This window comes from Monodelphis domestica, chromosome 5 (genome assembly GCF_027887165.1).
Source record: "Monodelphis domestica isolate mMonDom1 chromosome 5, mMonDom1.pri, whole genome shotgun sequence".
NCBI lineage: Eukaryota > Metazoa > Chordata > Mammalia > Didelphimorphia > Didelphidae > Monodelphis > Monodelphis domestica.
The window spans coordinates 85001789-85011814 of record NC_077231.1 but is presented as its reverse complement, the minus strand read 5'-3'; the positions used below and the strand labels follow the sequence as shown (position 1 = coordinate 85011814).

General features: G+C 39.9%; 1 pseudogene; it reads right to left on the bottom strand.

Moving 5' to 3' along the window:
• Positions 1 to 8605: 8605 nt before the first annotated feature.
• On the bottom strand, positions 8606 to 9217 carry LOC100019489 (high mobility group protein B1-like; annotated as a pseudogene).
• Between the last annotated feature and the right edge of the window lie 809 nt (positions 9218 to 10026).

Genomic DNA, 10026 nt, shown 5'->3' with positions numbered 1-10026 from the left:
GGTGTACATCTGTTTGGAAACTGCTAAGTAAATTGTTATACATGAATATAACAATAGTACTCTACTCTAAGGAAAGATAAATATGAAGAATGTAGAGAAGTATGGGAAGTTTTATATGAACTGTTGCTAAGTCAAGTAAGCAGAACCAGGAAACACACAACACACATACATACATGTAGGTCCATGCATCTTACATGTGTGTACTTTCATAGCCTTGTACACATGCAGAAATGAGTCTGTAAAAGACCAAAAAAATATAAACTGGACATTGCATAAGTATAATGATAAAGCTTAGTCCCAAATGAAAGAGGAGAAAATATAAGTTCTTTAAGAAGGTAGGAATTATGGTATAGAACATTACAAAATTATCAGAATTTATTTCATTGAATTACTTTATTAAAAAAAACAGTTAGAGTATAAGTCAAGTCATCTAATATTTATCATGTGCCCAGGTTTCCACAATTAGTAGGAATCTGAGGCCAAATTTGAACTAAGATCTTCCCTAGTCCAGGTCCAGTGCTCTGTGCTCTGTGCTTCTCCCTAGCCACCTAGACTATTAAGTAGCAGAAATAATACTGGAACACAAAACATTTGACTCCAGATCTAGGGCTCTTCCCATTATACCACACTGCCAGGGCCTTAACTTTGTTTCAATAATTTTGATGGCTATTAGTTATTTCATTTTCTAAGATTTAATTCAATTTAATTATGTATTTATATTATAATGATGTCATTTCTCAACAGTTCTCCCCTCCTTACCCACAAAGAACACATCCCTGCATCAACGTAGAGCAAATAAGAAACACTGATGTGCTGACCATCTCCAGCTACACATATCTGTAATCCACCGCCTCTCTGTGCTTCAACATGAATCTTCTGGGCTATAAATTGCATTGATAAAAATTCTAATATCTTTCAGGGTTGTTCATGTTCATTCACATTATTGAGGTCATAATGAATATTGCCCTTCCTGGTTTACTCAATTTTACATCAGTTCATTTATTTCTGTAGATTACATCATCCTTACAGCATTCCCCAGCGTTTCTATACCATGAATTCCCCAGTCAACAGGAACTTTGTGTCTATTTTTTTGTGAGTAAAATAAAGGTACTTCTTCAAATGTTTATTTTCAGTTGGGTCCAACTCTTTGTGACCCTACTTGGGGTTTTCTTGGCAAAGATACTGGAAAGGTTTACCATTTTCTTCTCCAGCTCATTTTATAGATCAGGAAACTTGGTGAAGTGACTTGTCCAGGGTCACAGAGCTAGTACATTATTTGAGATCAGATGTCAGGAGGAGAATGTAATCTTGAGCTCAAGAGCTGATTCATTTTTGCCTTTGCATCTCTAGAACCTCACACAATGAATGGCCCATTTGCTGAGTCTTCTCAGTCCAATTTTTCGTGATCCCATTTGGGGTTTTCTTGGCAAAGATGTTGGAGGGGTTTGCCATTTCCTTCTCTAGCCAAAGAAAAACTGAGGCAGAGTTAAATGACTTACTCGGAGTCAAACAGCCAGTAGGTGTCTGGTAGCTACATAGGAGGTACTAAATAAATTGTTTGTTTAATTAGATTGAATATCAGGAAGACATATGCCTGCCTTCACCCCTCTGAGCAGGGAACCACCAACCATGTACAAGTTATTTTCATTGAAAACTAATCCTGAAGTCAGAAGCATTAAGCTTTAAAATGGCAAAATCAATCCATCAGTATGCTTTTATCTAGTGCCTGCTATGTGCCTGACATTGAGCTAGGCTCTCGAGATTCCAGGTCAAAAGTGAAAGTTCCCACTCTAGCCCAGGGAGACAACACACATGTACCTGGGTCTTTCACCACCTCAATACAGATGATCATAGATTTAGAACCAGAAGGAACATTGTAAAAATAGACTTGAATCCAGGACTTCAGTCCCCAGAAGTCCTTGCTCTACTTCCCCAGAATGCTTTGTAATCTCACTGAATTCTCACCTGGACAGAGAACAAAGTCATTATTTAAAGGGTCTCCGCCCACGGCAGGGGCTCTCTTCTCTTCCTGGCTCCGCTGGCAAACAGACATGTCTCATGATGTGAGTGAAATTTGGGTGGGCCTCATGGCCCACCTAGCACGTGCTTCTCTTGCTTGTATTTTCTTTAATCCTTAACCTTTAACAAACCTCATAAAAATAATACTCCTTGCTGAGAGAAACAAATTTCTACCTGCCTCAGTTTCCCAAATTTTAATCTTCATGACATCAGCAGCCATCTGATCTGAACCCCTCACTTTTATAGAGGAGAAAACAAGGGCCCTGGCAGGGGAGGTGACTTGCCCCTAATATTAACCCATAACACATTTTTCCCCTTCCTAGTCAAGGGCAGAGGGGAGGTCAGGAATGATTTATTGTGATAGGAACTCCACAAATGAAACAATCCCTCCCCTAAAATCTGTCTTGATGGAGCTCAGCATTATCCATTTCTGTTTTAGGGAGCTTCCTTGGGGCATTGAGGAGTTAAGTAAATCACCTAGGATCAAACTTGGAATCTAGATCATCCTGACTTGAAAGCCAGGAGTCCATCTAGGGCCACGTTGGTGAACCTATGGCATGTGTGCTGAAGGGGGCTGCTCCCCTCCCCCTCTCCACCACCCCTGAGGACATTTCTCCCATTACCATCCCCTCTGCCCAGCAGCCCAGTGGAGAGCTTCCTCCCTCCCCTATCTGGGGTAAAGTGGTGGCTCACATGCAGCATAAGGGTTGCATTAAGGGCACTTGGTCTCTAAAAGGTTTGCCATCACTAATGTACGGCATCAGGCTGCCTTTCTCTAATCAAAAGTAGCCTTTTTTAAATCGACTCAATATTTGTTCCATGGTCTTTGTTCTTTTTTTCTTTTCTCAGAGGGGAGGCAGGAAGGAGAAAAAGCAAATAAATGCTTGTTTGTTTTACTCATATTTTATTTTTCCCAATAACAAGTACAAACAATTTTTCACATTCCTTTTTTTTTAATTTTGAGTTCCAAATTCTCTCCCTCCTTCTTACTTTTACTCCCTCTTCTCCCTGGGATGGTAAGCAACCTGATATAGATAGTAAATGCTTGTCAATTGAAAAGAATTCCATTTTTAAAAACTGGCTGATGATAGTTGCCATTTCTAGGAAGAGAAACTGAGGTAGGCATTAGAACTCTTGGTTTTCTGTCCCCTTCCTTCTTTTCCTTTTCCTTGTCAAACTCACTAGAGCTCAGACTTGCCCAGGAAGAAAACTCACATCTCCTTAATTAACATCTCCTTAATTAAAAAAGAGATGTTAAACAGCCCCATTCTTACATAATTATACCAGGTGCTTCTGACTTATTCCATATGTGGGGAGGGAGCACAGGAGGATGGAAGCCCCAGAGGGCTACCCAAGCCTATCACCAACTACAGAGCAATGACAGATGAAGTCTCCAGGCCATAGCAAACAACCATCCACCTGCTGTCCCCAAAAGAGTTTCTTTCTAGTTAATTACTACAGCTCATTAATAAAAAGGCCAAACCTTGCATTGGTATAATGCTTCTAACCTCCTCCAAGTACCTTCTAGCTAGCAATTAGATGGCACTTAAAGGTTTGCAGAGAGTTTTACATAAATTCACTCTGGTGGTCATCAGGACAGCCCTGTGGAATAGACCTGGTCAGGGTTTTACAGTTAGTAACTAGATGAATCAGGATTTGAACTAAAATCTAGACTCTGGCTTCAGCATTCCCTCCATCGTGTCCCCTAGCTGCCTGGATGCTGACTATCTCAATTGAGACTCACATCTCCCTAGGAAGAAGGGTAGATGTTGATGTACCTACCAATTTACACACAAGTATGCTTCATGTTGGCAAGATGATGTCCGTCTCCTCTGGACCGCCCAAGCCCAGCGCATGTAGCGCGATCACAACCTGAGAGCAGGAAGTGATCTCAGAGGTCATATTTTCACAGGCAAGGAAACTGAGTCACAGAAAGAGCATAAGACCAAACAATCAGGTATCTAGAGTAGGAAGGACATCAGAGATCTTCTAGGCTACTCTCCATATTTTACAGGCAAGGAAGTTAAAGGCAAGAGGAATGAAGTGACCACGAACAGAATAAACTCAGAGGCATCATCTGAACCCAGTTTCTCTGATTCTAAAGTTAGATTTCCCATTTACTGGGCTGCCTCTTTCTCAATCATTTATTTGTTAAATAAATGAATGATAATAGTTCACATTTATATAGCACTTGAAGGTTTGCAAAGCTCCTAAGTAATACAAGTGTGTGGGGAGGAGGGGGATCAAAGTGGAATGATGGGAAATCAAATATTGATTGATTAATTGATAAGCCCATAAAAGGTCAAGTGACCTGCCCTGAGACAAATAGTTAATAAGTGCCTTACTGGGAATTCAAACTCATTTCTTCCTGAAAACAAATTCAGAGCTCTATCTGCTGACCAGATTGCTTCTAAGATATATATCATTCATTCAGTCAAATGAGCATCATCAAGTACAATGTCTTGTCGTTCAGTCATTTCAGCCATGTCTGACTCTTCGGGACCTCATTTGGGCTTTTCTTGCCAAGAATACTGTAGTTTTCTCATTTCCTTCTCCAGATCATTTGACAGATGAAGAAACTAAGGCAAACAAGGTTAATTGACTTGCCTGAGCTCATACAACTAGTAAGTGTCTGAGGCCGGATTTGAACTCAGGAAAAAGTCTTCAAGTTCCATACTTAAGTGAATGATGTAGTTAAGACTCAAACTGTCACATCCTGACTCCCTCTCAGTCCCGGATTCTTTCTATAGTGTTCTTGAAATGAAACAATGCCAGTATCCTTGCCAAATGGGGTTTTGTAAAGATTATTTTTTTAGTTACATGTAGAAATCTCAGTATTTCTAACCAATTCTAACCAATAGATTTAGAAATTGGTTCTCTAGTCCCATCTCCTCATTTTGCATAGGAACCTGCACCATTCTGCCCTAAAATTTCACTTTACAGAAATGGACAGAAAAGGCTCCTGGGATTCAGAGTTGGAAGCAACCTTAGAGAACATCTCAGCCCAGTTCCTTCATTTACAGATGAAGAAACAACATCCAAGAAGTGAAATAACTTATTACACAGGAATGACAGATGAGAACAAATCATTCTGCCCTGCTATCTCACTGTCTTCATTCACAGTTTCATGCAATTTCAAGCTGGAAGCATCTGTGGAAATACTTTGTGTGTCTGATCCTTTCATTTTACCAAAGAGGAAAAGAGAGCTCAGAAAGGGGAATGATTAAAAAATAATAACAACATTTATAAAACATTTACTATGTACCATACACTTTACTAAACACTTTACAGATATTATCTCATCTGATCCTCATACCAACAACTCTGGGAAGTAGGTGCTATTTAGATCAAATTCAGTCACAAGTCAAGACCACTCCATGATGTCACTAGTCCTCTTTGAATCTAAGGACAAACAATAATAATCTCCATTTTACAGATAAAGAAACTGAGGCAAATAGTAGGTAAGTGATTTACCCAGACTCTCAGCTAGTAAGTGTCTCAAGTCAGATTTGGGTCCAATGATCCACCTAGCTGCCTCTAGGTTAAGTGACTTATCCAAGAGCACACAGGTAGGATTTGTCCCCTGAGGAGCCCAGGCTTTAAATTCCACATTGCTTTTCCCATGCCTGTTTAAGTTCTGAAGCTCCTATAATCATTGAAGAGTTCTTTTATTCTTTGTTAGTAAAGATGATGGAAAGATTTCCTTGGGGGAAAGAGAAAAACAAAGTTCTCAAAAGCAACATAAAAAGGAAGAGGATGCTCTAAGGGAAGAGGAGGGGAATGCTTCCTGGGTCTTTTCTCAGGATGTTTTGCCTCTTAGCCTAGTTCATTGTCAATGTGACTGATGAGAAGGCTTGACTCCCACCATGCTGAGCCGACCTCTCCACCCTCCCAAGATGTTGCTTAATTATTGACTCGGGTTGTCTGATCTGATTCTTACAGTTCCTGAGTCCTTTAGAAGTCAATAGATAAGCCCCTGAAATAAACAAAACCTTTGTCACTCGCTTGCTTACTCACTGCTACAGCAACATTTTTACACAAGGGTGGCCAAAAGCGATTGCAACAGAGACCTTTGGACAGCATGAACCCTAAGTAAAGTGAGCTGTTTAGAAGACTGTCTCTGTACAGATGTTACTACTGCTGGGTTTGTACCCCAAAGAAATAATAGGGAAAAGGCTTGTACAAAAATGTTTATAGCTACACTCTTTGTGGTGGCAAAACACTGGAAAATGAGGGGATGCCCTTTGATTGGGGAATGGCTGAACAAATTGTGGTATATGGTGGTGATGGAATACTACTGTGCTCAAAGGAATAATAAAGTGGAGGAATTCCATGTGAACTGGAACGACCTCCAGGAAGTGATGCAGTGAAAGGAACAGAAGCAGGAGAACATTGTACACAGAGATGGATACACTGTGGCACAATCAAATGTAATGCACTTCTCTACTAGCAGCAATGCAATGAACCAGGACAATTCTGAGGGACTTATGAGAAAGATGCTATCCACATTCAGAGAAAGAACTGTGGGAGCAGAAATACATTAGAAAAAATATAAGGTGGGTCACGTGGTTCAATAGGAGTATGATTAAGGTTTTGATGTTAAAAGATCACTCTATTGCAAATATAACATGGAAATGGGTTTTGAACAATGATCAATGCATAACCCAGTGAAATTGCTTGTCAGCTCCAGGAGGGGGGAGGGAAGAGGAGTGGGAAAAATCATGAATCATGAAAGCATGGAAAAATATTCTTTAAAAAAAAAAAAGACTGTCTTTGCTTCCCCAGAATGCAGGAGTAATTAACAAAATAGAGTAACTCCAAAACTGTCTCCCAAGATACCTCCTCCTATCCAGCCCACAACTAGTGAAGAAGGAATTTTCTAATCATCTCCTAGTGCAGAGTTAAGAGAACTTACTCCAGCAGCAAAGAGCCTGGTTTCAACCTCTCTCCTTTGTCACTTTCTGACTGTGACCTTGGGCAAGTTGCCTAATCTCCCTAGACTTCATTTTCCTCACCTGCAAAATATCAAGGATGGGCTTAAGGACCTCTGAGATCTAGTCTAGCTCATATTTCCATAATTTTAAAAATTTTTTTTTATTTTTTAATATTTTTCCATGTTTACATGTTCATTTTGTTTCCCTCCCTTCTTCCCTCCCCCATCGCAGAGCCAACAAGCAATTCCACCATAAGCTTTTAAAACATTTTCCTTAAAGGAACCTGTAGGTGTTCACTGTTAGGGTCTTCATTTTACAAATGTTCAAACTGAGGCTCACACAGATTATTAGATGATTTGTTTGGGTTCCCATAGCTAGGATGTGACAGATCTCAAACTGAAAGCCACGTTTCCTGATGGTACATCCAGAGTTCTTTCTCTTACACCACAAATGTATTTCTACAACATTGTCTTTGGGGTAAATGTCCCATTATTTAATAGGAGGGAATTAAAAATTCATAGAGAAAAGAAAAATATTGATGCTCACACAGTATACTTTTTTTTTAAAAAAAAAGTAATAACATCAATAAAAAAGAAGCCTGCAGGAGTAGTAAGTAAAAAGTGGTCCTCTGAGTGGAAAGAACTGTATTCAGTCCCACTTTTGGCACAATCTACCTATGTGACCCTGGGCAAGTCACCCATCATCGTGAGTTAAATAATTCATTAAGACAAATAATTGCAGCTCAGCACAAGTAGAAGGAATGACCTCATCTGGAAGTTCCCTATGCCAATTAAATCACAGAGAAAGACCCCATAAAATCCCAAGCCAATGATTGAGAGTTCTTCCTGATTAAAGCAAAAAGATGCAACAGGTGTTTTCCAGACACCAATTATCCTCCATGTAACAGATAAAAAGGTTATATCCACATCATCAAAGGCAGACCGCTCCAGTGTGCAGGTTCTTTCAAGACTGTGAAAGTAATATAGAGAAAAAAAAAACATTGTTTTGTCTAAACCACCCAAACAGAGTCTCAGCTGAATGGTTTAGCTTCTCAAAGTTAGAAAAAACTCTGGCTTTAGAGTCCCCGAATCTGGATTCAAATTCTTCTTCCAGCACATACAACCCATGTGACTTTGAGGAAATCACCTAACCTCTAGGAACCTCAGTTTCCTTATTATTTATTTATTATTATTGTTTTGAATTTTAAAAATTGTATTTACTTAGAAGCATTCAGAATGTCAATAAAACAGCTGCAATTTTTTTTTTGCAATTACAGAGTGCTATTTGGTTAATAGAACAACAATTATTTACATGCTGCATCAAAGACAACTAAAGATGCAAATGAACTACATCCCCATATATAACTCATTTGTGCTGTGCACCAACAAGAACCTGCTTTAAATTTCCATGCCAATTTACAACCCCCATAATGTATCAGGTGAGGTTAGTGGCTATTGAAAAGACCACCAAAGGACGGGGCTATCTAGAGACACCTTTGGTAGTGTGTTAACTATACAAAAAGAGACACTGTACAGTTTATAAACAAATCTTACACAGCCTTACATTTCAATTGGTTCTTTCTTTAAAAGGAGTGAATTGTGTACAGGGGGTTAAATGCTTTATAGACAAGAAAAAACTGCTCTAGAACAAACCTATTCATCATCATCATCTTCCTAATCCTCCTCCTCGTCTTCGTCTTCCTGCTCCTTCTTTTTCTTGCTCTTCTCAGCGTTGCCAATGCCTCCCTTTTTTACCCACATCAGGTTTTCCTTTAGCTCGGTATGCAGCAATATCCTTTTCATACTTTTCCTTCAGCTTAGCTGCCTTCTTTCCCTAAGGTTGTTTGTCATCTGCAGCAGTATTACTCCACATTTCTCCCAATTTTTTGGCCACATCTCCAATAGAAAGACCAGGATGCTCCCCTTTGATTTTTGGATGATACTCAGAACAGAATAAGAAAAATGCCGAAGGAGGCCTCTTCGATGCACTGGGATTCTTAAACTTCTTTTTTGTTTCTCCTTTAGGTGGTATGTAGGTTTTCTTTTCTCTTTCATAAAGAACCTTATGAGCTTTCGCCATGTTCTCAAATTTTCCTTTATCTTTAGCTGACACAGTCTTCCACCTTTCTGAGCATTTTTTAGAAAATTCTGAGACGTTCACAGAAGCATCTGGTGCTTCTTCTTGTGTTCCTCCCGGCAGGTTTGCACAAAGAAGGCATCTGAAGACATTTTCCCTCTCTGTTTCTTAGGATCACCTTTGCCCATTTTTATTATTTTCTCCCAGCACCACACAGAGTAGCCCAGTGCCCATCTGGCTCTTACTTGCCCCAGCACTGACTCTATGGAGCTCAATGTACTGCCTCCTTCTTTATTTAAAAAAGTTGGACTTCTTAATAGCTTCCAGGATGTCCTCCAGCTCAAAATCCATGAACCTGTAACGTAAAAATTGGGCAAACTGGCCAAGGAAGGTCCAGCTTTGGAGCCCTCTCAGTGAGTACTCTAGTCTCACACACTCTGTCTCTGCCTCTACCTCTCCTTGTCCCCACAACCCATGCTTGCCTGGAACTCCAAATGAACATGTGTCAAGATTTGTCCAAGATGAGCAAGGCAGGATTGGATGACCAATTCAATTCTATGCCCACTGGGCCACTTTGCTTCTCAAGAGAATCTCCAACTTCCCCTTCAGCTGGAAAATGCTTAACTCCACTCTTTTACCATGGCTTTACATCTGGAAACCCAGAAAAGCATCATGGATGTCGATCTGATTGGAAGAAAGGGAAATAGGGATGGCTAGGTGGCACAGTGGATTGAGTGCCAGACCTAGATTCAGGAAGACCCTTGGTTCAAATCTGGCTCAGACACTTCCTAGCTGTATGACCCTAGGCGAGTCACTTAATTCCAATTGCAAAGCCCTTACCATTTTTCTGTCTTAGAATCAATACCAAATATAAGACAGAAGGTAAGGGATTCAGTTTTGTTTTTAAAGAACAAACAGAAGTACTATGTGGTAGAAAGAGTACTAGACACAGGAAGACCTGGGTTCAAATCCTGTGTAAACTCTATATGACTTCACC